The 25,752-nt window shown below is 34.6% G+C and overlaps 2 long non-coding RNA genes across 4 annotated transcripts in view; one reads left to right on the forward strand and one right to left on the reverse strand.

Annotated features, from left to right (window-relative positions):
- Nucleotides 1-757, reverse strand: part of LOC102552459 (uncharacterized) — a 63,818-nt gene extending 63,061 nt beyond the window's left edge. For both annotated transcript variants that reach the window (XR_015644661.1, XR_015644660.1), the window contains exon 1: nt 640-757. This is a non-coding gene — a long non-coding RNA (uncharacterized LOC102552459). The remainder of the gene's footprint in view (nt 1-639) is intronic.
- The window catches only part of LOC120098787 (uncharacterized), a 42,048-nt gene continuing 16,870 nt past the window's right edge, over nt 575-25,752 (forward strand). The window contains exons 1-2 of one of the 2 annotated variants that reach the window (XR_015644663.1): nt 575-867; nt 4,799-4,910. This is a non-coding gene — a long non-coding RNA (uncharacterized LOC120098787). The remainder of the gene's footprint in view (nt 868-4,798; nt 4,911-25,752) is intronic. The other variant, XR_015644662.1, reaches the window with a different exon arrangement.

Genomic DNA, 25,752 nt, shown 5'->3' on the forward strand with positions numbered 1-25,752 from the left:
GCAGTAGTGATGTCATTGTGAGTCCTTTAAAGGTCAGAAAATTGTGAAGATTTATTTTACAAAAAAAAATTTAGAATGGTAAAAATAACCCATGAAGGAATACTAGCATAGTTCTGTGCCTATTTCCTTGATAAAAAATTAATTTAATGTTTAAAGAAAACCATCTAAAGAGCATCTTTAGAAAAATTATCAAGGGGAGAAGAATGTTTTGCATATTATAAAGAAAACAACTTAATAAATGTCGTTTTTTGAAAATAGGACACTGTGGCAATGCTGTATAGAACTGAGAATTTACACTGGATTGTTCTGGTATTAAGTAATACCTTCAGTACAATAATAATTATAGTTTATACTGTATTTAAAAGAATTTAAAGGATGTTAATAAATTATGTAAGCTGTTTGTGAAGTAATGAACAGAGCCACAGGATAAAGCTATAAACAAAGTCTTGGGATTGCTTTTTCTTGTGATTTAAAGGAATCATTTCACTGACGATTAGATGTTTCACTTCTATTTTTAGACCTAGCGACATCAAAAGAACTGCTTTCATGGTGTAAGTAGGAAACTCTGCCCTTCAGAGAACTCTGAGGTACAATACGGAGGCCGAAATGTACACAGGGAGCTCTTTGGAAAATTCTTACCGTATCTTCTGCAAGGGAATCTTCCATCTGGTTCATCAAAGCCAAAGCAACCTCACACTTCCCTCACCCTGGCACACGTTTCTCCCTACGGGTGCAAGGAGCAAGAAACAAAAATAACAAAGAAAATCTGTGACAGATGAACTGTTCATTGCTGGAATGTTCCATAGTCCGCTGCTTCGCGGGGGACCTGTGCTGTGCATGATGTAGTACCGTCCTCCACCTCAGAAGGTAGAGTAATGTCAATCTATAAGGAAGGAAGAGATAAGGCTTTTTTATTTTTATTTTCTTGTTACTGGTGTTAATGACTAAACAGGAAGTTAGTTTGGTGTTAGAAATTGTATCATTTATATTTCCTTATGTGTATATTTATTTATTACCTATTTTGCATTTACTCATTTGATCCTAGATCCAACCCTGTTAATATTTGTTTGTTTTTACATAACAATATAATACGCTTTTCTATTCTGTCCTCAGCTTTTGGATTCTGATTTGTAATGTATAGATACCACCAATTTGAACCTGTCCTAACATGACATTTTCTCAGTAACTGTCACATGTCTATGCCTTGTCCTAAATTGTATACCAAGCATGTCAATTCAAAAATACTTTTACCATTTTATTGGGATTGCTTCAAGTTTCTCTCCATTTAGTTTAGCTACTGGTTAATGTTAGCTACTGGTTTACTGTATGAGGCTCTTACTATGTTTAGGTATGGGCCTTGAATTCCTGATCTTTCCAGGAATTTTATCAAGATGGGGTGTTGAATTTTGCCAAATGCTTTCTTACCATCTAATGAAATGATCGTGTGGTTTCTTTTTTTTGAGTTTGTTTTTGTTGATGGATTTCTATATATTGCATCATCCCTCCATCCCTGGGATGAAGCCTACCTGATCATGATGTTTGATCGTTTTGATGTGTTTTTGGATTCGGTTTGCCTGGCTCCCACAATGAATACAAGGTATCCTAGCATCCCATTGATATCTCCAGCAGCTGCTATGGCTTGTTTTTATTTGTAACGACCATTTGATTGGTGATTTTCATCCTACTTCCCCAATGAAATTTATTTTGAATACCTTTTTTTATTTTTGTGTGTGTTCTTTGCATCAAAACTTCATGCAACATGCTTCTTCGCACCTTTGCCCGATCAAATTGTGTAGTAAGAATTTTCAATCTTAATTAACCTGAATAAAAATACACAGTGAGTGAGGGACCTGGGAGGGGAAGGGGATGGGGGCGGGAGGAGTGGAGAACATGATCTGGTATTGGATGTAGGAAAAGGACTGAAGCCCTGAGGGCCAGCAGAAAGAGTGGAAACAGGTAACCTTGGGGGAAAAGTAGTTTGGAAGGACCCTCCAGAATGTACCAGAGACCTAGGAAGTGAAATACTCTCAGGACACAAGGAGGGAGGTAGATGAAATGCCCTACAGATAATAAAAAGAATGTACAAAACCCAGATTTTTTTATAAGCCAAATACTTAGATTGGACAGATCTACAGCTACATGTATTAACTTATTCCCCACTGTAATGCCTCTTGTAACGTGCTGTTTCTCCTGGCCTCATTGTTCTGGCCCATGGAGGCTTCTTCTGTCTTCTTTCTCTCCTCCCACTCCCTCTGCCCTTCCCTATGCCCCTCTCTCTCCCCCTTCCCTTCTCCCTCTCCCTCTCATCTCTCTTTCTCCCTTCCTGCAACACCCTCTCTCAAACCTCCAATCCCACTGTTCTCCTTCCACTGCCCAATCACAAGCTCTAGACTTTTATTGACTAGTTAAATGGGGGAGAAGATTCACATGGCATCACTTCAATATGTAAGGATCTGCTGATCAGGGGAAAGCACACCTTGAAGAACCAATATTTAGCATTAAAATACAAGCAGCATCAGTATTGAGTCCCTAAAACATGTGCATATTTTGTAAGTGGTGAGAATGATTGAGTTCATATACTGACAAAATTAGCCCGAACATGCTATGCGTCTTCAGTATATTAAAGGAGAACTTGAGAAGGAGAGAATGAAATCAGAGTCAGTACAGATATGACGGAGGCTAAGATTAAAAGAAGAATCAGGAAAGGGTATAGTTGTTTCGCTGAAGCCTCTGGAAACAATACACACCTGCTAACCATATTCATATTTGTAACATAAATCTGTTTGATAAAAATGGCACATTTGTGGTCATTTGTTGCAATAGGGACAGGAAGCTAATAGAGTTTATTTACTTGGTCATGAGAAAGTTTTATAATTGTATTGTGCTCTAGTTTCTTTTCTGTTACTGTGAAAAGACACTCTGACCAAAGCAACGTTGAGGAAGCAGTTTATTTGGCTTAAGATTCAAGGTGACTATCTCTATGAAGACACCAACTGGGTATTCAAGCAACTAGTTAACATCACATGCACAGTTTAGAGCAAAGAGAAAACACATGCTTGCTAATTCTCTGCTTAGGTTCAACTAGCTTTCAACATTCTTATGAAATCCAGGGTCTACCCCCTTAAATGATACACCTAAGCTATGACAGTTAGCAAGTGAGACAAACCTCTGTAGATGTGCCCCTGTGCCAATTGAATCAAGAGAATTCTTCAACTGAAGCTCTCTTTCCAGGAAGTTTTGTGTTGGGTCACGTTGACATTTAAAATCCAAGGATTATGCATTATATCATCCTTTCAAATTTTATAAACACTTTGCTTATGCTCTGTACATTTTTATTCTGTAAACTCCCCATGACTTTATTAAAGTGCATATTTACTATTGTTTTAAAAAGATCCCTATCTTGGCATTACTTTTAAAATGGTATTAATCCAAACTACATGCAATATTTTGCTTCATTATTTTCTTGAAAACATTCAGTAAACTTACCAAGACATCAGGATTAAACTGTAATAAACTGTAATAAAACAAAACATTACACTCTTCTTCCTTATTTTAGAAGAACACATAGTAGAACTCTGTATAACTTCTCACTATCAAATACATGGATAGTATATTTTAGAACATTACAATGCAATCTGCGTAGATATTATTCATCAAGTCAAGGAAAGTTCACATTATTGCTTAGTTTTTGGATATTTTTATTATGAGTGAATAATAGATTTTTGTCTATTCATTTATTTCTATTCAAATGGTAATGTAGTATTTCTTGGCTATCTAGACATAACAATGTTGGTTTATCGAAAACGTCTTATGTTCGTGCACTGATATTGAACTCTCCAGTCTCTGGAGCAATGAGACAATGCACTTTTCAGTATAAAACAGCACAGTCTCTAGTTTTCTGAAATAGCTTCCAGAAGTAGAATAACAAAGACATATATAATAATAAAAGATAAATGTAAATAGTAGAAAGGCCTTTGAGAAAATCAATAAATAATAGCAGAAATAATCTCAAATTTAATGTAAGCACTTCATCTCTATGTGCAGAAATCTCGAAATCCTGAGTAGGTCCAACAGTTTCTCATTCATCTTAAGCAATCAACTATGAAAATAAAACTTTAAAGATTCCAAGAGGAAGTGTTTTCATGAACACGCGTCCTCTAAGTGATCAACATGTATGGAAGAAAAGCTTTTGTAAGTGTACTGACTCACTTTTTTAAAAGAATGGATTATCAATTAAGAGTTTTATATGCTATGAAATTAACATGCCTTATACATATTATGTTAGGATATAGAATACCATGTCCCTGGGAATATAAAGAAGAGATAATCACTTTGCTCATTGTCCTGAAGATTTCTGACATCAAGATACGAGCAAAGCAATTGAGTTACATAATACTTATGGGATCATAGATAAAAGCAGAAAGGTCAGAGGCTGACTAACCAGCAGTAGAGACCTAGGCTAACTCTTGCCACATCTATCTCTTGGGTAGCTGTTTCCTCCAGATAGATACATTAAATAAGCAGTAACAATTAAGCTGTCTGAATTTCCAAGCTCCCTGCGAGGGAGCAGTATGAAGCAGAAGTTCAGCTTTTCTAGTTTACCATGCATGCTGGAGGTGAACGTTTTTGGAATACACCTCTCTTTAAGTCATTCATATTTCTGTAATCAAGCCTTAATCTAAACTCCTACAAGCATCTGCAATAAATAATTTGTGTCATTAAGATTAAGTTGTATGGGGTTATGTTTTCAGCTCTTGTTTCCATCCTTGAGTTAAATAAATCTCCCAATACCTTCTAGAAAAGTCACATAACACAAATAACATCTGAAGGAGCCAACAGAATCCAAGGTGGAGAGAGGAAGGCATGGTTCTTAAAATTCATACTGAGGTATACAGCAGAAGTTTATTCGGGTAAGTTTGGAGTTTCCTCAGGAATGATTCTGTTAATAGATACTTCCATACGGTATGGGATGATACACAAATTTAATTGACAGTGTCCTTTGCCTTATAGAAGCCTTGCAATTTAATCAAGTCCCATTTGCAGTTTCTTGATCTTAGAGCACAAGCCATTGGTGCTTTGTTCAGGAAGTTTTCCCCAGGGCCCATGTGTTCAAGGCTCTTCCCCACTTTTTCTTCTAATAGTTTGAGTGTTTCTGGTTTTATGTGGAGGTCCTTGATCCACTTGGACTTGAGCTTTGTACTGTGTGATAAAATGGATCGATCTGCATTCTTCTACATGCTGACTGCCAGTTGAACCAGCGTCATTTCTTGAAAATGCTCTTTTTTTCCACTGGATGGTTTTAGCTCCTTTGTCAAAGATCAAGTGACCATAGGTGTGTGGGTTCATTTCTGAGTCTTCAATTCCATTCCACTAATCTACCTGCCTGTCCCTGTACCAATACCATACAGTTTTTTATCACTATTGCTCTGTAATACTGCTTGAGTTCAGGGATGGTGATTCCCCCAGAAGTTCTTTTATTGTTGAGGATAGTTTTAGCTCACCTGAATTTTTTTGCTATTCCAAGTGAATTTGCCACTTGCTCTTTCTAAATCTATGAAGAATTGAATTGAAATTTGGTGGGGATCCCATTGAATCCGTAGATTGCTTTTGGCAAGATGGCCATTTTTAGAATATTATTCCCGCCCCAATCCATGAGTATGGGAGATCTTTCCATCTTCTGAGATCTTTGATTTCTTTCTTCAGAGACTTGAAGATCTTGTCATACAAATATTTCACTTGCTCACCAAATTCTTCTAAATTTCAACAATAAGTGTAGAGACAAATAGTAGAATGTAGTTAGGGATTACACTGCTTTTGTAGCATCTCATCTATCTGTTATCATCTGAAATCTGTAGATTTGTAGCCCTATTTGGCTTCCCAATACGAGACATGGATTTCCTTCTATTGAACATGTATTAAGTCCAGGTAGAGAACAGCCAAGGTGCATGTGCCATAATTCTATCTTAGAGATGTTAGGATGTGATGATGATTGCTGTGGCTTTTCATAGCTGGATAGGATTGTTGAATGCTTCCATTTTTATGGAAGTTTGCATGGTGCCAACTCAACATAAAAATTAATACATAAAAATGAAGTTTCAGGTTCTAAAGAACTCTAAATGCATGACATCTTCAACAATAATGACTGACCTATTACCCAACTAGATCAGCAATAGTAGCCTATAATGTTTGGACAATTTATAGCAACAACTAAAAAGAAGAATTCTCAAGCCTGGTATTGGGATTTTGGTAAATGGTCTATGGCTCTTGAGATTATCACTATAACTCAAGCGATAAAATTTCATTTAAAATATATATGTACATTTTGTCACTAGGTGTCATACGCCATAGGTAATTTTAGGTCAATAGTTAATAATATGACCTTTTCAGGCAACTTCATATTTTTCACATACCTTCTTCCTCTTCTGAATTTATCTGGCCCTTCTGTATTGAGAAGCCAATGCTTTTCTGATTTTCTTTTCTGATAATGTTTACCATCCTATTCCTTTTTCTGTTGATGCTTTCCAATACACACTGTCATCATTTTGTCACTTTCTTAGCTTCTTAAATTACAACACATTATATACTCACATCTGGATGTTTTGAACAAGAAATAGAAACCATCACAGAAAAGTGCAGCAAATTAAATGTGGGATTGCAGAGCAGCGATTTAATTGATGTATCTACAGCACAAATTCTGCACCTGAGGCTCATGGAACATTGAATAAGAAGGGGCAGAAAGACTGTAAGAGCCAAAAGAGAATGCAACATGCTGGGAGAGTGTGTCTCCTAAGAATTTCAGACACTACTCCATGAATTATTATAAACATCAATTCCTAAACATGAGCTGAACACAGACAGATTTAACAGACATATTAAGGTTGATTACAGATAGCCCATGCTACCCCAACTCTACACGAAGCACTATTAGCTACTAAGGAATTTGAAACTTACAAGAAAAATCTCCCACAGAGAAGAGCACACCAATTATGTATAAAACATCATACAAGTAACATTATACAGACTAAACAGGCTTCATACGTGTGTTTTCTTTATATTTTACAATATAAAACACACCACCACCACCACCACCACCATCACCACCACCACCACTACCACCACCGCCACCAAAAACAATAACTGCATTTTAAAAAATGAGACGATGAATCTGAAAAAAAGCAAGGAAAACACACGGGAAAGCATGGAGGAAGGAAGAGGTAAGTGGCTTATTATCTTGTAATGTAATGAGGTAGACATTCATGTGTATATCAATTAGAATATCTTAAGTATTTGACCTGATGAAATATCCTCTATATAAAATTTAATGAAGCATGATTATAGCCATGGCAAAGGCAAACATCTTAGTAAGACTTTGTAAAGTATACATGTGGAGAATGAACCAATTCATCCATAACCTTCCATTCACATGAAAGACATCCATTTATTTTAAATCCAAAATAAGAGTTTGTGAAGTCAAATTGACAAGATGTATCTCGATGTTTTATGGTTAAAATTTTTGTAATGCTTTATTTCACTTGACTGGTACAGAAACTATCATAAATTTATGATAACGTAATATAGCTCTAACAGTGGTTGTTGACATTTTTATGTAGCAATTGAAAATTTAAAAGCATAATTTGCATAATATCAATGGTATGGCAGGGAAATGTTATCTATATTGTTCTGCACTAAACTTCAATTGCTACATTGTAGGTGTGTGGTTGCAGAATTATGTTTTTCACCTAAATTCCTGGGATGATATTATACTCTAAATTCTATTTAATATAATATATGAATACACTTAATATAAATATACTGTGTTTAGGATGTGACTATATTAAGTAATAGTGTATTTAGAAGATTAGCTAGATGAAAGGGTACTGTTGGGGTGAGTTTAATTCCACTGATATGTGTCCTTGCAAGAAAACCACATTTGGAATCATGGAGACATATAAAGTGTACTCTTTTTTATACACATACACCCAGAGGAAAGATCTCATACAGACAAAGAGAAAGCAGCCACACACAGTCCAAGGAGAGCAGCCTCAGAAAAAAGACTGGCAACCTCTTCTTACCCAGTCTGCTGTCTCCACACCAGTAAGAAATAAATTGCTATTATTTAAGGTGTTCAATCTCTTCAATACTGTTTTACAGTGTGCTCAAAAATTAATAGAGTGGCTCAAATAGCTGTTGTACAAAGTAAACATTTTGTAGAGATTCCCAAGATCTGAAATTTAACATGTGTATAATCAATCTGCAGTCAGGATCCCAGCAGGTGTCCCCATCACAAGGCATGTAGGAGCTCAACTTTCATGTTACTATAGCAGCCTCATCTTTTAGGAGAATTCTAAATTAGGTTCCTTCTATTTCAAATTTCTTTTACCATAGGGATTTTTTTCAACAATTTATAAATAATTCATTTTTATGGACTGAGTATATATTCCAGCTTTTCAATGACACTAAGAATAGAATCTCAGTCTCATTTATCTACTAAGGTAAATAGTGTATATTCTTCAGGGATTACAAATACAAATTTATTTTTCTGCTATAGGAATTACTAGACAAAATATTGGTAAAATTAAACAAATGGTAAATGGAATTAGATAGTTATAAACCTACTACACATAGATGCACAGCATCAATACCATGGATATACTTTAATTTTTATGTCACTTATATACACACATAGAAACAAATCTGAAAATATTGAAGTTAATAAAATGATAGTCTTATTTTCATTCCTTTTGCTGAATTAAATCTTGAAGCGTCAGCTATCCAATGGACAAGATTTCACATCTAGTTCACCTTTGCAATTTAACTGCGCATCCATTCCATGTGTGCTACAGGATTGGCTGTAATGGTGAAGAAACTGAAGTAGACAATTCCCTTCATCAATATTTTTTAAGAAACAAATATCTGGGGATAGAGCCAGGCATAACTGGAAATTTACATAACCAGGTACAGGCATAAAATTATTAAAAACTATTGAAATAAAGAATATGTACAGTGCCACTGAGGATTTTTTTTCTGATGACTTGATTCTTTTTCTGCACACTTAAATTTAAAGCTCATCCCTTTCATAGTTTAGAAGCCGTAACCAGAGTCAATATTTTTCCTAACCGTGTCTTGCCCTCATATTTTTTTTATGTTGTACTGTTTTCACATCAGAACTTCCTCCGGGAGACACATTTACCAATCATTGTCTATGTCCTTGAAAATCTAAATAATGTTTCAAATGATTTCACTGAATAGCACTTATGTTAAGAGCAAGTCTCCCTTCCCAGTAATTTATGTTTGGATTTTTGAGGTGCATAATGTAGCGCATTTGAAAAGTTAATAATCAAGAAGATGTGTCACAAATGAAAAAGAATGTAATGAATGTGTGCTGTTTGTGTGTGTGTGTGTGTGCGTGTGTGTGTGTGTGTGTGTGTGTGTGTGAGAGAGAGAAAGAGAGAGAGAGAGAGAGAGAGAGAGAGAGAGAGAGAGAGAGAGAGAGAGATGTGTGTTTATGTCTTTAACTGCTATTAACAGTACCCATTCTGATGAACCACGGCAGTTTCATGGCTCCTAAAAATAGCTTGCCAAAAGCTCCGGCTTCCAGCTTCTATTCTTAGTAATTAGATAGAGAACAACTAATCAGCACCAGCTATTCTAATTGCACTGTATCTGGATTCTTGAGAGACCCCTGCTACTTTACCTTTTAATAGAAATTAAATATAAAATGTATCTCTTATATTTTTTACAATTTGCCAAAATTATGACTTAATAGTATTTTTTTTTTGCTTTTTGTTTTAAACTGGCAGTTCCCTCCCCACCCCAGTTTTTATCCTAACATCACATCAAGTGAACCCAAGTCCATGATGAATGTCTACATTAAAGCTATCATTGCTAATAGTATTCCATATCATTTGTCTTTGGTTCCGTGGGACCAAATTACAATCACCACATGACTGTAGCTTATCTTGTGATTAATGATGGTTTTACTAAGTCACTGACAGTGAAGCTTCTGGGAGGAAAATGGTAATATGGTTTGAAATTTTAAATTGCACATTTAAAAAATCATTACCTAGTTTTCTAAGAGATGCTTAATTTGTTCAAGATAGGGGGTAAAATATCTAGTCCTTTTAACCACAAGAGAGAAAAATTTCTCAAGGTAATTACTCGGGGTTTTAAAGGTTGAATGATATTATATATAACAAAGGGCTTCACAAAAAATATTCAAATATATTTAAGATAATTTACAAAGTTTCAAAGATGACAAAATTTCCATATTACTATGAAAAGAAAGTGGGAAGATTAGAAGGAATCCCTGTAGTAGTATTTGGTTGGACAATATATGGATGTTTCTGTATGACAGAATATATATTCAGAAAACTGCTCTGCACCATTTCCTTGAGAGTCATTTGTGCACATCCAAGCCATTAGTAAAGAAATACTATCAGCATCCACTGATCTTTTGATGTTTCCTTCTAAATTACCTCAGTTTCAGAACTAATATGAATTTACATTATTACTACTGAGACTAATTGGCACTGATTCTGTTTAAGCAAAGAGAGACATTTAAATTCATTTTGCCTTAGGAAATAGGTAGCCGATATTGGCATTTATTTTGATTGCAACTTTATCTCTTTTCCTACATGAAATTCAAAATGTGCTTTCCAAAAGTACCTTCAGTGAAATTCCACGATAATAGCCTATTTGCAACTCAGATGCACGTAAAACAATCTTGAAATTCTAAAGATAAGTCTTGTGGATTCGTTGTTCTCTAGTTTGGTAAAAATAGAACCGTTGGATCTGAAACTCTATTTCTACTCCTTTCTACAAGTCAATTGACCATAACTTCTATGATTGAAATGGTCAAAATGCGTCCATCTTTCAAATGCCCATAATCATCCAAGTGACTACAATGCTAGGAACGACAGCTTGAATTGTTATTTTATTTCTGTGCTTTTCATGCTAGGTTAGTTACAGAAAAATATTTTTTGGTAGCATGTTGATCTTCTATGTATATTCAGGCTGAAATTTTTCCACTGTCATTTGGTATGACAGTGTCTACATAATAAAAAAAAATCCCAAAATCGATATTCTCTTGTCATGAATGTTCTCTAAACAATGGTGGCTTCTGTTATTAATGGAAGTTATCAAAATGTTCGGGGCTTCATTGAAAAATCTGGGCACGTGATCAAGCCTACTTGTGCTCACTCTACTGTTAAAAAGACTAATTATTGTAACAATATTCAATGATTTTAATGTGCTAAGAGAGCTTAATGAAGACCATTAAACATTTATTGCAAACATATTTGCCTCTGTAAACCTCTAATGCGAAGATATTACTGCATTTTAACAATCCATTTCTTAGTGACGATGCCGACATTAATTTGTTGGTGCTTATAAAGACGTTTGTGTTTCTTCTTATAACCACTTAATGCAGCACTCCAAACAAAGAATAAATGATGTAGTCAGTTGCCATGGGGGTGCAAGACTGTGTGTACTTATAGTTATGTGAGGATAAGGGAATGGTGCTACTGTTTGGAGACAGAGTCCTATTGTCCTGAGGCTATCTTATTTTGCTCAGAATGGCTCGTTGAGAAGTCATTTGTATCTATGTATCATCTTTTATACAAAGATGGGATTACAACTATGCTATTTGGGAAGGTAAAATTCAGGTCTCCATGCTTGTTGGTCAAAGAACTTATTGACTGAGTCATCACCTAGCCTTTGTATTATACCTTTTTAAAACTTCCTTTCTGATTAAAAAATTTTTGAAGCAAATATTATTATTATTCCAAAATATAATATTATCTAAGGAAGAAAATGTGAGAAAAGAAAATCCATGTAATAGGAATATCAAATTGCTAAATTGTATATAGACAATTAAAAATACCTGTTCCTGGAAATCTAGTAGCATTCATTAATATCATGAAAGTCTGAGGTATTTGAAGTAAAACTGCTTTCTTCCTACTCTTTCCTAGCTCAGCTTATGGAAAAAACAAATAATTATTGGCCCAACCAAAAGCACTTGCTCCCTCCTTCAGCTTAAGTTCTGGCGTCTAGGAGAATTCATGTATTCAGGATTTCTCATCTTGGCATTTACAAAGGTATGTCACCTTTTGCAAAAGAACGAGGCTCCCTCTTTTTCTGTGGAGGGAATTCCTATTATGAATATGGTTCTACTGAAATACTGGAATTTCAAACATCAAATCTCAGACTTATATGATAATTTGTGCATTAATAAATAATATGCCCCTAAAAGCTGAGGGTACTGTGTATAGACCTTCACCTAGAATTCAGTTCTCATAGACAACATATCAATGAGAAAAGTCCCTCGAGCTTAAACTCAGCTATGAAACGTAGATTCAGAACATGCTGTGGACAAAGGTGGAGGTCATGAAATAAGATGTAGGGAAGAGAAGAAAGTCATGAAACAAAGTTAATGAAAGTAATTAATTACATTTGTGGCAATTGTGATGTGGAGACAAGAATGAACAGATATTGGGAGGAATTTCATAGTTCCTTTCGAGACCAAAGCTGGAATGTTGACTTGCTGTCTGCTTGTTGACTGGAGAACACAGGAAACAGACAATGATGAGACCTTTCTGCATTCAGGACCGAACGTAATACCTAATCTCTATGATTATTCCTTTGAAGCATATTGGATTTGTTTGGATTAATCTCGAGTAGCCTATGCCTCTAAGGCATAGTTGTAAAATCACAGAGCAATTAGCTAGCAATTAGTGCACCTCCACAGTAATATGTACGCTGCCAGTGAAGGGGAAAAAGCTTTGAAGAATCAACTATTACCCTGAAGTCACTGTGGACATTCTGTTGAAAGACCCATAATACAAAACAATTCTCACCTCAAAGAGAATAAAGCGTGTTTATTCTGGAGCCAAATATGAATGACAATGTCCTGTGGAAGACAGACTGAAGTTACCCCAATTACCATATCGCACTGTTCTGTAGAAATGCAGTTTCTATAGTAGCATAACAAAGAACATCATAGACAAAGTCACTCATCAAACACAGTGATGGAGACAACAAGTGAACAGTTTACAGCAAACGAGAAATATGTAATGTAGGCTTTCTGCTCACCTTCCCAGCATTTGAGGTAATTTTTCACTATCTGTGTGCTTCAAAAGGATTTATAATATTGTCAAACAGGTGAATCTTAGGTCAAATGCCAAAGTGAACGATGAATGGCTTTTGAGTAAACTGAAGACCTCTGGCTCTTCCTGCTGCACACCAGCTCTCCACAAACACAGACCTTCCAGTCAGTTCACCAGCTTTGTGAACTCGTTAGTATACATAAAACTTTTTCTCTGAGAAGTTCAACTCACGACTTAAGAATCAGACTGTCAATAACTAGTCAATGTGTGTGTGTGTGTGTGTGTGTGTGTGTGTGTGTGTGTGTGTGTGTGTGTGTATTCAGTTTATAAAAGAGCCTATAGAAAGAAGATATTGGGGGATAAAAGTGATTCATACCCTTGAAAGTACAAACACCAGAGCCTGGCTCAGGGGTTAAAAGCACTGTCTGCTCTTCCAGACCCAGGTTCAGTACTCAGTACCCACAAGGCAGCTAACAAATGTCTGTAAAATCCAAGCTATGATATCCTCACACAAACACACAGGCACGCAAAACACCAATGGACATAAAATAAAATAAATACATTTTGAATTAAGAAAATACAAATAGCAGAAACTATCTTTGGAAGTGGCTAGATACAGGACTTAATATAAAAAGTACCCTCAAAGATAGCATTATAAACATATCCAAATGGAAAAATATGAATAAAGAAGTAAAGAAAAAATGTTAACAATGAATCATTCAAGAATATCAATACAAAGAAATTATTTTGAGAGGTACAAATAATTATGAAAATTTAAAAGTTTAATAACAAGTTATCATAATTATATCAGTGATATACTTTGGTTTATATCACAAATATTTCTAGATAACACATACAATATATTTTCAACAATTTTGATAGTAAAAAATGATCAGAGACCAGTACATCAGTTTTAAATATAAAAGTATAATTTTTGAAATAATATTTTTGTGTCCTCCAATGTTCAGAGCAGAAAAAAAAATAGAACATGAGCTAAATCTCAAATATAGAATTTGTTGTGTTTCTGGCAAAAGGCAGGAATTGATGCCAGAAAGGTCCTGAGCCCATCTCATCTCTCTAATTTCTCTTTGATCCATCTCATACCTTTCACTTTACATATAATCATAACTCTAATGTGTAGTTTTGTGCATCTTTGTGTATGTTTATGATTGCACTTAAATATATACTCAAGATATCTGTATTTCAATGATAGTACCTGTGATCCTATGTTAGTAATAAACACTACTTGTCTTCTTCAAACCTTTTGAAAGGATAAGATTTCTTAAGACATGAAGATGCTCATCTCATTCATTTTAGCCACATTTTGCAGTAGCTTTTATTTAAAATACATCAATGTCTCATCAGTGCTTCTCAGTTGGTATATCTATGCCCTTTCTTTCCTTAAAACCGTATTTCCTTTCAAGTACTTTAAAGGACACAGTGAATCATGCTGATTTTGTTGCAATGTTACTTACCCACTTAATTATTTTAAACTTTTTTAACCGAGTCATTGCCAGATATAGAAATACTCCGGATTATTTTATACTTTGGTGTTGTATTCTTTGATTTGGGATCTACGCTTCGTTGGGAATCTTTCGAGGTACTTAAAAGAACACCCTCACCAAAAAGTGACAAATCCACTTCCTCCTTACATGTTTAAATTTGTGGCCGTTGTTTCTTCTGCCTTCTGCTTTCTCTCTATGCCGAGCACAAATGATAAGTGTGTACATTTTCCTGTTCTTTTTTTTTTCTTTTTTTTTTCAGAGCTGGGGTCCAAACCCAGGGTCTTGCGTTTGCCAGGCAAGCGCTCTACCACTGAGCTAAATCCCCAACCCCTTCCGTGTTCTTGATAGAAGAAATGCTCTCTCTTTTTTCAACCTTGGGTGTTAAGTTAATTGCCAGCCACTTCTTTATACACTTCTATGGCTACAATCACACTCATTCAACGTCTCATTCTTTGATGGCGTTTACCTTGGAAGAATGACAAAGTTTTAACAATGTCTGCTTCTCCGAGATGAGCAGATCATATTCTTTGTCTTTTTTTTTTCTGTTGCTAAATGGATCAGTCACATCTGGTGAAACGTTCCTTTGCCAGAAGTACTGGCTACTCGATCACAGTGAACGAATGTTCTATGTGTTATCGAACTTAATGTGGTAGTAATGTATTGAGAAGATTTACTTCTATGTTTAATGTGAATATTGCTCTACAATCACATTTAATTTTGGAATGTAGTCAAAACTTTCTTTGGGTATACTACTGGCCTCCTAAAAGGAGTTTTAAAGTAATCTATTTTCTTAACAATCTTTGAAAAACTGATTAAGATAATGTCATTTTTAAAAATGTTTGGCATTCAAGGAGATCCACACCTTACTTGTACGTCTTTATATTATCTAAATATAATTGATTTGATTTTCAAAAAAAGTGAGTAGTTGAGGAAGAGCTAGAAAATGGCATTATGAACAATCATAAAAGGTAGGGCTTTATTGATCAAAAGTTATTAACACTGAGTAATATGTCGGAAATGGATCAGAAGGGTTACCTTCAAACAACTAGGGGTGATAGTATACTTTTATAATCCTTGTACTCCTGAATGGAGACAGAATGATCACTCTCAGTTACAGTACAACTGAATCCTGTTCTAGGATATAAGACTCTCGCTCAACCCCTTCCAAAGAAGAATATAGAAAATAATATTTCAATGATATTTGATATAATTCTTAACTTTATGCTCATCTGTTTTGAAGATTGCTATGTAATATTATTAAGTTTACATTTTAGTGTAGAGCTCCATGTTGCCACACAGTGAGCCTAGAACTGTCTTGCATTCCTGTTGACAAAGTCTTTGATGTACTTGGAATGATTAAGGTAACGCTTCAGGAAGTTCTGCGTCTAGAGAAACCAATTGGAAAGAGTGAAAAATTGGTCAGAAAGGACAATAATCCCTGTCATGAAAGGCGCACCTGCTGTACCGCTGGCACATTAGAGAAAAACTGAAAAAAGGAGATGGAAGAAAAAAGTAGGGTGTGAACTTGCTTGAGCATAGGAGGAAGCACAGTTTTCTATATCATCCTAGTCATCGGAAAAGTGAAGGAAGCTGGGAGAAAGCCTAAGCTCCAAGCATCCCAGTCAGAACCATGTGCTTTACCCAGAAGTAACTCATTCAACAACATTGGTTTAAATTCAGAGCTCCGCACTGTTGAGACTAACAAGAGTATCATACTCTCAGATGAGAAAAATGTTTATTAGCCTAAGATGTCTTTATTGTTATTAAAAATGAAAACTAATATGAAATAAATAGATGATGTTGCAATGTTATAGATTCATGAAATATTCATAAAGCAGCAAACCGAAGAGTCTACAGAGGAAAAATGGACACTACAAAGCAGAATTGCTCCATTCTGATTGCTTAAATTCATACATTTCTCTCTTAGATTATTTATAGAAACAAATTACTCTCTATATACAAAATACTTTTCATATGTAATAATTCCTTTTAAAAAGAAAAAATATGTTTCGCATTTATTATTTTATTACAAACTAGCCATTGAAAAATCATTAGCCTATGATAAAATGCACTCTTTCTAAGAATAAAGAATAATCAGGATTTTACAAATGTTTGACCCCAGTCTAATCTCTACCATAAATATATTTACTTTTCATAATATTCAGAATACTATACTTCTTCCTTTATATTAAATAGTTTTCATACTCATACTCTCCAGCAATAAGCAATTATCTTCCTATTGTTATAGGTAGTTATTCTTACAGACAGAAGCCTAGCATAATTGTCCTTTGAGAGTCTATACCTAGCAGCCAATGAAAACAGATGCACAGATCCATAGCCAAACATTACATTGATCCTGAAGAGTCTTGTGGAAGAGTTGGAGTGGGAAGGACTGAGGGAACTAAGGAGTTCACAGGAAGACCAACAGAGTCAACTAACCTTGACCCTGGACGACTGCCTGAGACTGAACCGCCATCCAAAGAGCAAGCATAACCTGGATAATTCCCCTAGCACATATGTAGCAGACGATCAGCATGTTCTTCATGTGGGTCTGCAAATAACTGGATCTGGGCTTTCCCTGAATTTGTCGCCCGCTAGTGGGTCCCATTCCCTTAACTGAGCCACCCTGTCTGGCCTCAATTAGAGAGGGATAAACCTAACCCTGAAGTAAGTGATGTGTGGGGGCAGGAAGGGTGATATGGGGTTGGGAGAAGGAGAAGAAGGAGAGGGGAAAATGGGAGGAAGATCTATGAGAGTGAGGTTCAGAGGAGATGGAAGGCTGTGGGTAAAATGTGACATGAATAAATATATTAATTAATACCTTGCTTAAGAAAGAAATTCCAGATATTCCAAAGTTATGTAAACGTGTTTCTATGGGACGTTCATAGTTTGATTGAATTTACAAATACGTATGTGTACATGGATGTGCATGTTTTTCTTAACTTTGATCTTATTTTGGTCAATTTTCACTTATGAGCCATTTCAAAACTTCATATTCTAAGTATCATTCTCTCCCACACCATTTTTACAAGGCTCCTTTGATTATTCAGGGCTTGTTCTCAAAATGAATTGCTATTTGTAAATTCAATTTTTCATTTCCCAAGTACTAGCAATATTAAAGTTGACATTCCTTTTATGCATTTGGTGCATGGTTATATATCTTTCTTAAAGACAGGCCTATTTTCACCTCTATATAACTAGGAAAATTGCTTAGTAAAATGACAGTTAACCAAACAAACTACAAAAAAGCCAAAATCCAAAATATAATACACCAAGACAAAACAAACAAACACACAAAATCCAACATCTGACAAGGATGATAGAGAAAAGGTAGAACTCTTTTTGCATACTGCTGCTGAGAATGAAATAATACATTTGTTAGCCTAAGAAATATGAATGTTTCTAAAATGTGAGATACTTGTCTTATAACTTGCTGCTGAAGTGTCCATCAGAAAAGTACAGAAATTAAGATGCCCACAATTCTTAGTGCTCCCATGGTTATTGAAGCACTGGTCAAGAGCCAAGATACAGGATGAGCCTAAATGTCTATAACAGAAAAAATATGAAAATAGTACGGTGTCCCTCAATTTAGAATAGTATTCAGAAGATAAAAGCAGAAAAGTATACAACATGAAACAACTTGGATTAACCTTGAGCTCATAAGTCTAATTATATAGGATAATCACAGAATAATAGAGTTCATCTAAGTATCTTCATATAAAGTACATAAAATCATCTAACTCAATGAATACAATGAGCTATCACTGGTGAATGGGTACAATGTTTCAGGATGGCAGACAGATAATCTCAATGGATCTACACAATAAAAGTGCAGCTCTGTCAACTGTAATGCTTTATCCACTTAAAAATAAGGCACCACGCTTCATGTCAACTGTTCTTACTGCAATAGAAATTTTAAAAATCAATTTTCCATTACACACGGTCATATATCTGAATTCTCTCCACCCTTGAAGTGATCTATTTATCTGTCCTAGTGCCAATACCTATTGTAGACTATTGAAACTTAGAGCAAGATTTCAAATCATAGATTGAAACTTTAAGCTCTTTAAATTAGGTCACAATGAAGTTTGTATCTACTCCTCTCTTTGTCTCCTACAGTTCTGAGATTCATCTTCTTTTTATATATTGCTCAGGGTCCCTGCTGCATTGCATGTCTAGTTATTTATATTTGAATACAGATGTAGATATACTGAGATTTTTTACATCAGTCTATATCTAGACTTATTTCAGAATTGTGTTTATGGAAATTTATGTATTTGCTCAGTCAAGTTGTTTAATATACTTGGTAGTTTTTAGAAGAGTACTTTTGGAATTTTATTAGAGAAGTCACAAGTAGTCATTACCAGAGATCTACTTTAATTCTGGAACTATCTACCCATCAACACCAGGTTTGTTTATTGAATATTCAGTAAGGCATAGTTCCCTGGACTGGCGGTATTTCAAATATTTCTTAGGTGTATGTTTTTCTTAAGAATGATTTAGCTTAGTGATTTCTGATAGATTTTCTTGCCCATCCTGGTGTAACTTTACCAAAATATAAATAGCTTGGATGTTCAGTGTAGTATGTAATAAGATTTTCAAGTAAATGTGTAACATTTTTCTTTAATAATTTTCTCTTGTTTGAAACACACTTTACAAATTCCACCCATCATGATGGACTCTACCCTGTATTTTCTCATGTTTGTTAGTTGATTGTTTCCCCAGTACAAAAACAATGAAAATCAAAGAAGTAGAGAGTTCATACAGAAAGGATGCCAGGACTTTTTCTTTGCATCAGAATCTCCCTATAGTTTCTGGTCTATTGTTGAGAAATCTTTGTTTGTCTGTTACTTTGTTTAATTTGTTTTATATTTGGCTGCAGTGGGAGGACCAGTGAAGTACTAGTTACTTAATCATGTTCAGAAGTGGAACTCTCTCCAATTTATTACACAGTAATGTGACAGTGTCTAAGTCAAAACACAGAGCTCTAGAATAAATCACAATTCAATTTTATTTATGAACAAGAGCTCAGTGATCTTTAATAAATTAATGCCAATTGATTCTAGCTATATATTAAATAGTAATAGACTGAAATCAAATGGAAATTATTTCAGGATTTCTATATAATGATTCAATGCTACGGAAGCTTAGAGTCATATGTACAAGTTAAGAAAGAAAATTGTTTTAGTTGCCGTAATAGCTCTCAATAAATCTTTAGCATACAGTTAATAAAAATAAATCTTTTACATAAAAAGCCATATTTATCTCCAATCAAAATAAGCACCATAAATAACAACCTTTGAGGTAATGTGAAATAAAAGTACAAAGCAGTCAAGAATGCTCAATGTAATTATATCTATCTAGCAATCCTTTGACCAAGCTTTTCTGAAAACAAACCAAAGAAAACCCTGAATATCACTGCAATTATGTTTGTATTGATTCACATGAAAATATAAATGTTCGTGACTGCCAGTGATGAATTAAACTCAAAAAAAATGGAGACAGTTCTAGAACCAGCTGGTTTGAATTTCGTACCTGTTGGTATGTCACCAGCAATGTACACATGCATTCTATTTATCTTAGAATGTTTTTTTTTCATCTTTATGTTTGGCATTTAACTATGTTTTCTTCCTCATACATTCAAAAATGAAATGTGGTTTTTGGCTATTCTACACACAGATAAGATTTCGGTAAGGTTAAAAATGTATATTATGGAAAATTGTGGCAATCTCATGTAATTCCTCAAGAAAGAAGTAAAAATATTCAAAACAAGTAACACAGCTAGATTTTCATTTAGATGCATGAGGAAAGTAAGTCCATGAACTATGTATATGTAATATAAAAATATCACTCAGAGTAATACAAAAATAAAATAAAGTTTGTTACAGTAAATGCATTTATCACTTTTGGAAACATCCAAAGGCAACTTTTCATAAAGCCAGAACACAATTAAGTAAGAAGGAATAAAAATAAATGGAACAAATGTATAAAAACTATTTATATAGGGTTGGGGATTTAGCTGAGTGGGAGAGCGCTTGCCTAGCAAGCACAAGGCCCTGGGTTCGGTCCCCAGCTCTGAAAAAAAAAGAAAAACTATTAATATTAAACAAAAATGAAAGTTATAAACATATTAAAGTACAAACTGGGAGTGACGATGGAAAGACATTTATAGGAGAACAGGCATGACATATTCAGATGGAAAAGAACTTAGTGTCAATGCTACGTGACAGTTTTATCCCTCATAAGAACGTTTGCCAAAAGTGCTTTCTTCTTCTAAGTTTGTATTTCTCCCAGCTACTTCTCTAAGGCTGTGATGAGACTCCATGATAAAGGCAACATGTAGAAGAGATTAGTGTGCTCCCAGTTTCAGGTGATGAGTCTATAACCATCAGGCAGTCACGCTTTCTCCTGCAGCAGTATCTGAGAGATTTCATCCTTATCCAAGTGGATAAGGCAGAGAGATCTATCAAGGGATATCATACTCTTTGAAATGTCAATGTTGCCCTAGTTATACACCGCATAGACCTTCCCAAACGGACCCACCAACTGACAGCTAAGTATTCTAACTTATAAGCCTATGGGGGCATTTCATTCAAACCGTCAAGGCAGTAATCTCAATTTTCAAAAAATGTTAATAAAAGTCACATAATGTGGCACATGTCATCTGATTGATGGCGACAGAAGAAAATGAAGGAAGGGCACTGACAATTCAAGGACAGTTTGATCACCAAGACAAGATTCAGGCCAATCTAGGATATACCACAAGATCCTCCCCCAAAACAACAACAACAACAACAACAACAGCAGCAGCAGCAGCAGCAATGAATGACAATGACATTTTTTGTAATTTAAAGAAAAAAAATGACACTATATTTCATCTCAGGTGAAACATCTAAAAACAGACAAAACATTTTGAATAAAGTGCCAGGGAGGTAGGGTGGGAATGAGTGGGTGGGAGGGGGAGCATCCTCATAGAAGCAGAGAGAGGGGTGATGGGAGAGTAAGGAAATCAGGAAAGGGTATAGCATTTGAAATGTAAATACATAAAATATCCAATAAAAAACAAAAGAAAAAACACTATTTGGAATGCAATGGAGTATAGATTTTAAATTTAGCAAATGAAACACTGCTGGCATTAGAATAGAGAAAACTACAAATAAATCAGGAAAAGAACAATGATTCATCTGATGTGTCAAGTATTGTAAATTATATTTAAAACTAAGTTACTGCCAAATGCCAAAACAAGTTTTGGACACAGGGGTTTGAAAAAGAAACCGGAAACACACAATGGGAAAAGGAAAGCATCTTCAATGAATTGTGCTGGTCTAAATGAATGTCAGTATATATAAAAATTCAAATTGATCCATATTTCTCACCCTGAAAAAACTCAAGTCCAACTGGATCAAAGACATCAAAAAGAAATGAGGTATATTGAACCTAAGAGAGATGAAAATCAGGGATACCATTGAACTCATTAGAACAGGAGAAAACATTCTGAACAGAACACAGATAACACCAGCAATTAAGGACAGCAACCAGTAAGTGAAATCTCATGAAACTGAGAAGCTTCTATAAGGCAAACAAGACCATCACCACCTCCACATCTGACAAAATATATAAAGAACTCAAGAAACTAGACATCAGCAAATGAGATAATCCAATTAAAAAATGAGGTACAGATCTAAACAGTAAATTCTCAACAGAGGAATCTCAAGTGGCCAAGAAATACTTAAATAAGTGTTTAATGTCTTTAATGATATGGGTAATAAAAGTGTTAACTACTTGAGATCCCATCTATACCTGTCAGAATAGCTAATATCAATAACACAAATGACAGCACATGCTTCCAAGAATGTTGAGAATGGGGAATACATCTTCATTGCTGATGGGAATGCAAGTAGTATGGCCAGTAAACAGGATTTCTCTTTGTCACAGTCCTGGTTGATCTTTAAGTCACAGTATAGAGCAGAACGGCCATGAACTCACTGAGATCATCAGCTTACCCCTTTACCTCCTGGGTCTGGGGATTAAAGGCATATGCCTCCAAATCCAATAAGACAAATTCCTTAATACCTCTAGATGTTGGTGAATAGGCCATAAATGTCATTGATAGCACAATCTTGTGCCATTAGGACTTGAGGTGATGTGCACATACGGTCTCATTTTTGACTGATGTAAATGATAGCCACTGTGCTGTTGCTTCCTTTACTTTAAGCAATAGAAAATGCATGCAGTTAAATTCCTGTCTTTTGATTGATTTTTTTTAAAAAAAAAGCACTTTTATCTGGCTTCCCATCTATTGCTAAATTACATGTAAAAAATCAATATGTTGTGAATTTCTATTTACCTTGACTAAAAGAAAAAATGGTTTAATTTTGGTAATGAGAGTGTCTGAGATACCTACAATGTATTTTTATGAAATTGCTTCTTCCGGTTGACTTACGTTTTTTATATAAAATTATCTGTGTTACTAAGAGACTGATGTTCACAGTTTATATAAATATCTTTTCATTAATATTTTCTTTTATATTTTGCTAGGGTAAAAGATCTACTAACCAAAGATCTACTAACCAAAAATAAAAAAGAATAAAGATAAAACCCTCCTTGTAAAATTATAGAGTTCAAGCTTCCAAGTGGCCTTCAGCCTAGAGGAAAGTTTGGCAGTGTCTCTCACACCTGTTTGGCTGACTTATTTTTGTGAGCTTCATCTCCCTTCCACCCAGTCTGTGCTGTCTTTGTTGGACACCTTTTTTTGGGTGGTGACATTTGCATATTTTTGTGTGCATTCAATAGCCAAAGAATCATAGTCATTAAAGATAACTCATTCTATAATTTTTAACACACAAGCAAGAAAAGATGCATTTGGACACTGGTGCTCAACACCTTTTACCAAGATAAAGTACATCTTAAACACCTACAAAGCAAATGAGATTGGAGAAGACTCAAAGTCTAAGCTGTGAAGTGGTCTTGCAACACTATTCTTTAGTGTTACTCTTCTCCAGATTTTCTAGCACTAACACAGTACCAGTCTGTCTCCTGCTTTTTTGTCAGATTCTTGTAGTTTACTCCTGCAGCATCCCTTATGAGATAGGGAATATTCTGAATTCCCAGTACCCACTTTATAGATCATGAAATGGAGACACAGAACACATAACAAGTATGGATACACAGATACCAACTCACAGGAAAATATATGCAATACTTTATTGGAACGGAAAACGGATCTCATATTTAAAAATAATTCATTTCACACACACAAAAAAATCATCACATAAGGAAAATGTATATTCTTTACATAAAATTTCTGAAATGAAAATTTTCTTGGTATTTTCAACCTTTTAATGGAGACATGCTGTTCTTGATGATTGTCCAATGGCTGAGCCAAAGAAGTGCCTGTATCAAAATTAAATTTGATGATAGGTAGGAAAAACACAAACCGTCATAATTCTGAATTAAACAGAAAGACGTAAAGTGGAAATTGTTGAGTTTCTTTGCTATTATTTCTTTTGAAACATTCAAGCTTGCTACTGTGCCATCTCACCATCTCCTGGCTTCCTTCACCATCAAAATTTACCTCAAAAGCAAACAAAACCAGCCTCTGCTGGAAGCCAGGGGACTCAAAAAAATGGCAGATCCAATAATCATCTATGGTAATTTGTATTAGTTTATACAACTTTCTATTTCTCAATCTAAAGAATCATGTTTAAGTAAAATAAGCACTAAGACCTAAAGAGAGAAATAAATTCCATTATTTGGAAAGACCCAGACTAGTCACCTCTTTACCTTTGCTGGTAAATTTTAACTTTGAAATTGAATAAAATTAGTTATCATGAAGCTTAGAATATGTTTCATATAAGCATTATGAAAAAATAAATCTTTCTTTCATTCAGTTGATTTTTCTCGGGTCACATTAAAAACTGACTAAGATGTAGGGGAGTATATAATTCCTTAGCAAACTTTGCTATTTGGTAACAAGAAAAGTCATAGTGTGGCATATCATGATGTAATTTAAGCTGAAAATATTTACTTTGAAAACTAAAGCAGAAAATGATAACAGCATTCTGGTTTATAAGTTAAATGTAATAAAAAGCATTCATATACAATTAGCATATATGAAAAACATGACTCTTTACAAAATTAATAATGCTTTTATTTTTTAATCAATATGTTTTCCAGGTATCTAAAGATTTGCTGTGCAGGACTGATACATCATTTGTTTGTTTGTTTCTTTCTTTCTTTCTTGTTTTTTTTTCCTTTCACTAGATAGTTTTGGCTAGCCTACACTGGCTTTGTAGATGAAGTTGACTGTCAACTCACAAAGATCTGCATATTTCTACCTCCCAAGCTCTAGGATTAAACTTCTATGTTTCACCACAAATAGGTCATGCAACACATACCAAGATTTTAAAGGGCAAATATGGCTCCATTGTTTCTCCTGAACTCAAAGGAGATAGCTATTTTAGCTTCATTGCTTTTACTCCATGACTCTTCTGTTTAACTTATATCATATTATTATATGATAAAATGAAATTATATGATAATATATATTATTAAATAGTTATAGAAAAGCGGTATGAAACAATGTATAGTATGAATGAGATTATTGGACTGGGAACCCAAGAACATTGTAAACATACTCTAACCATATTGTTCACTTTTTTAAAAACTACTTTTAAATTACTTTGCACATGATGGCACTTGTGCCTTACAAGCTTGCTACTTGTCATCTACTTACCTGGCCCTCTGTAAGGAACTGACATAAAAATAGACAGACCTTTTAAGTTATAAAAGTTTGTGCTAGTGAATGTCATCTAGCAAATAGCAGACTTTAAGTAAGGAATGAATTGTTAACTAATAAAGTCATAAATCCTGGCCATTTAAAAATCTTATGTTTTTTTTCCAATTTAAACCTCCTTTAAATACTTAATATGCATTTAATTTACTTCGGATTATGTAACTGTTAGGAAATGACCTAAGTAGATATTTCCTGTACAGAACAGTAAAGCTCTCATTTTTATTTGGATCTACCTTGGTCCATAAATAACATTCAAGTACAGATATTGTTAAATGACTTATGCTTTATATATTAAAGACTATTTTAGAGCTAAGCCTACAAAAGTTACTAAAGAGTAGATATAAAATAA

Source organism: Rattus norvegicus, chromosome 1 (genome assembly GCF_021556685.1).
Source record: "Rattus norvegicus strain SHRSP/BbbUtx chromosome 1, alternate assembly SHRSP_T2T, whole genome shotgun sequence".
NCBI lineage: Eukaryota > Metazoa > Chordata > Mammalia > Rodentia > Muridae > Rattus > Rattus norvegicus.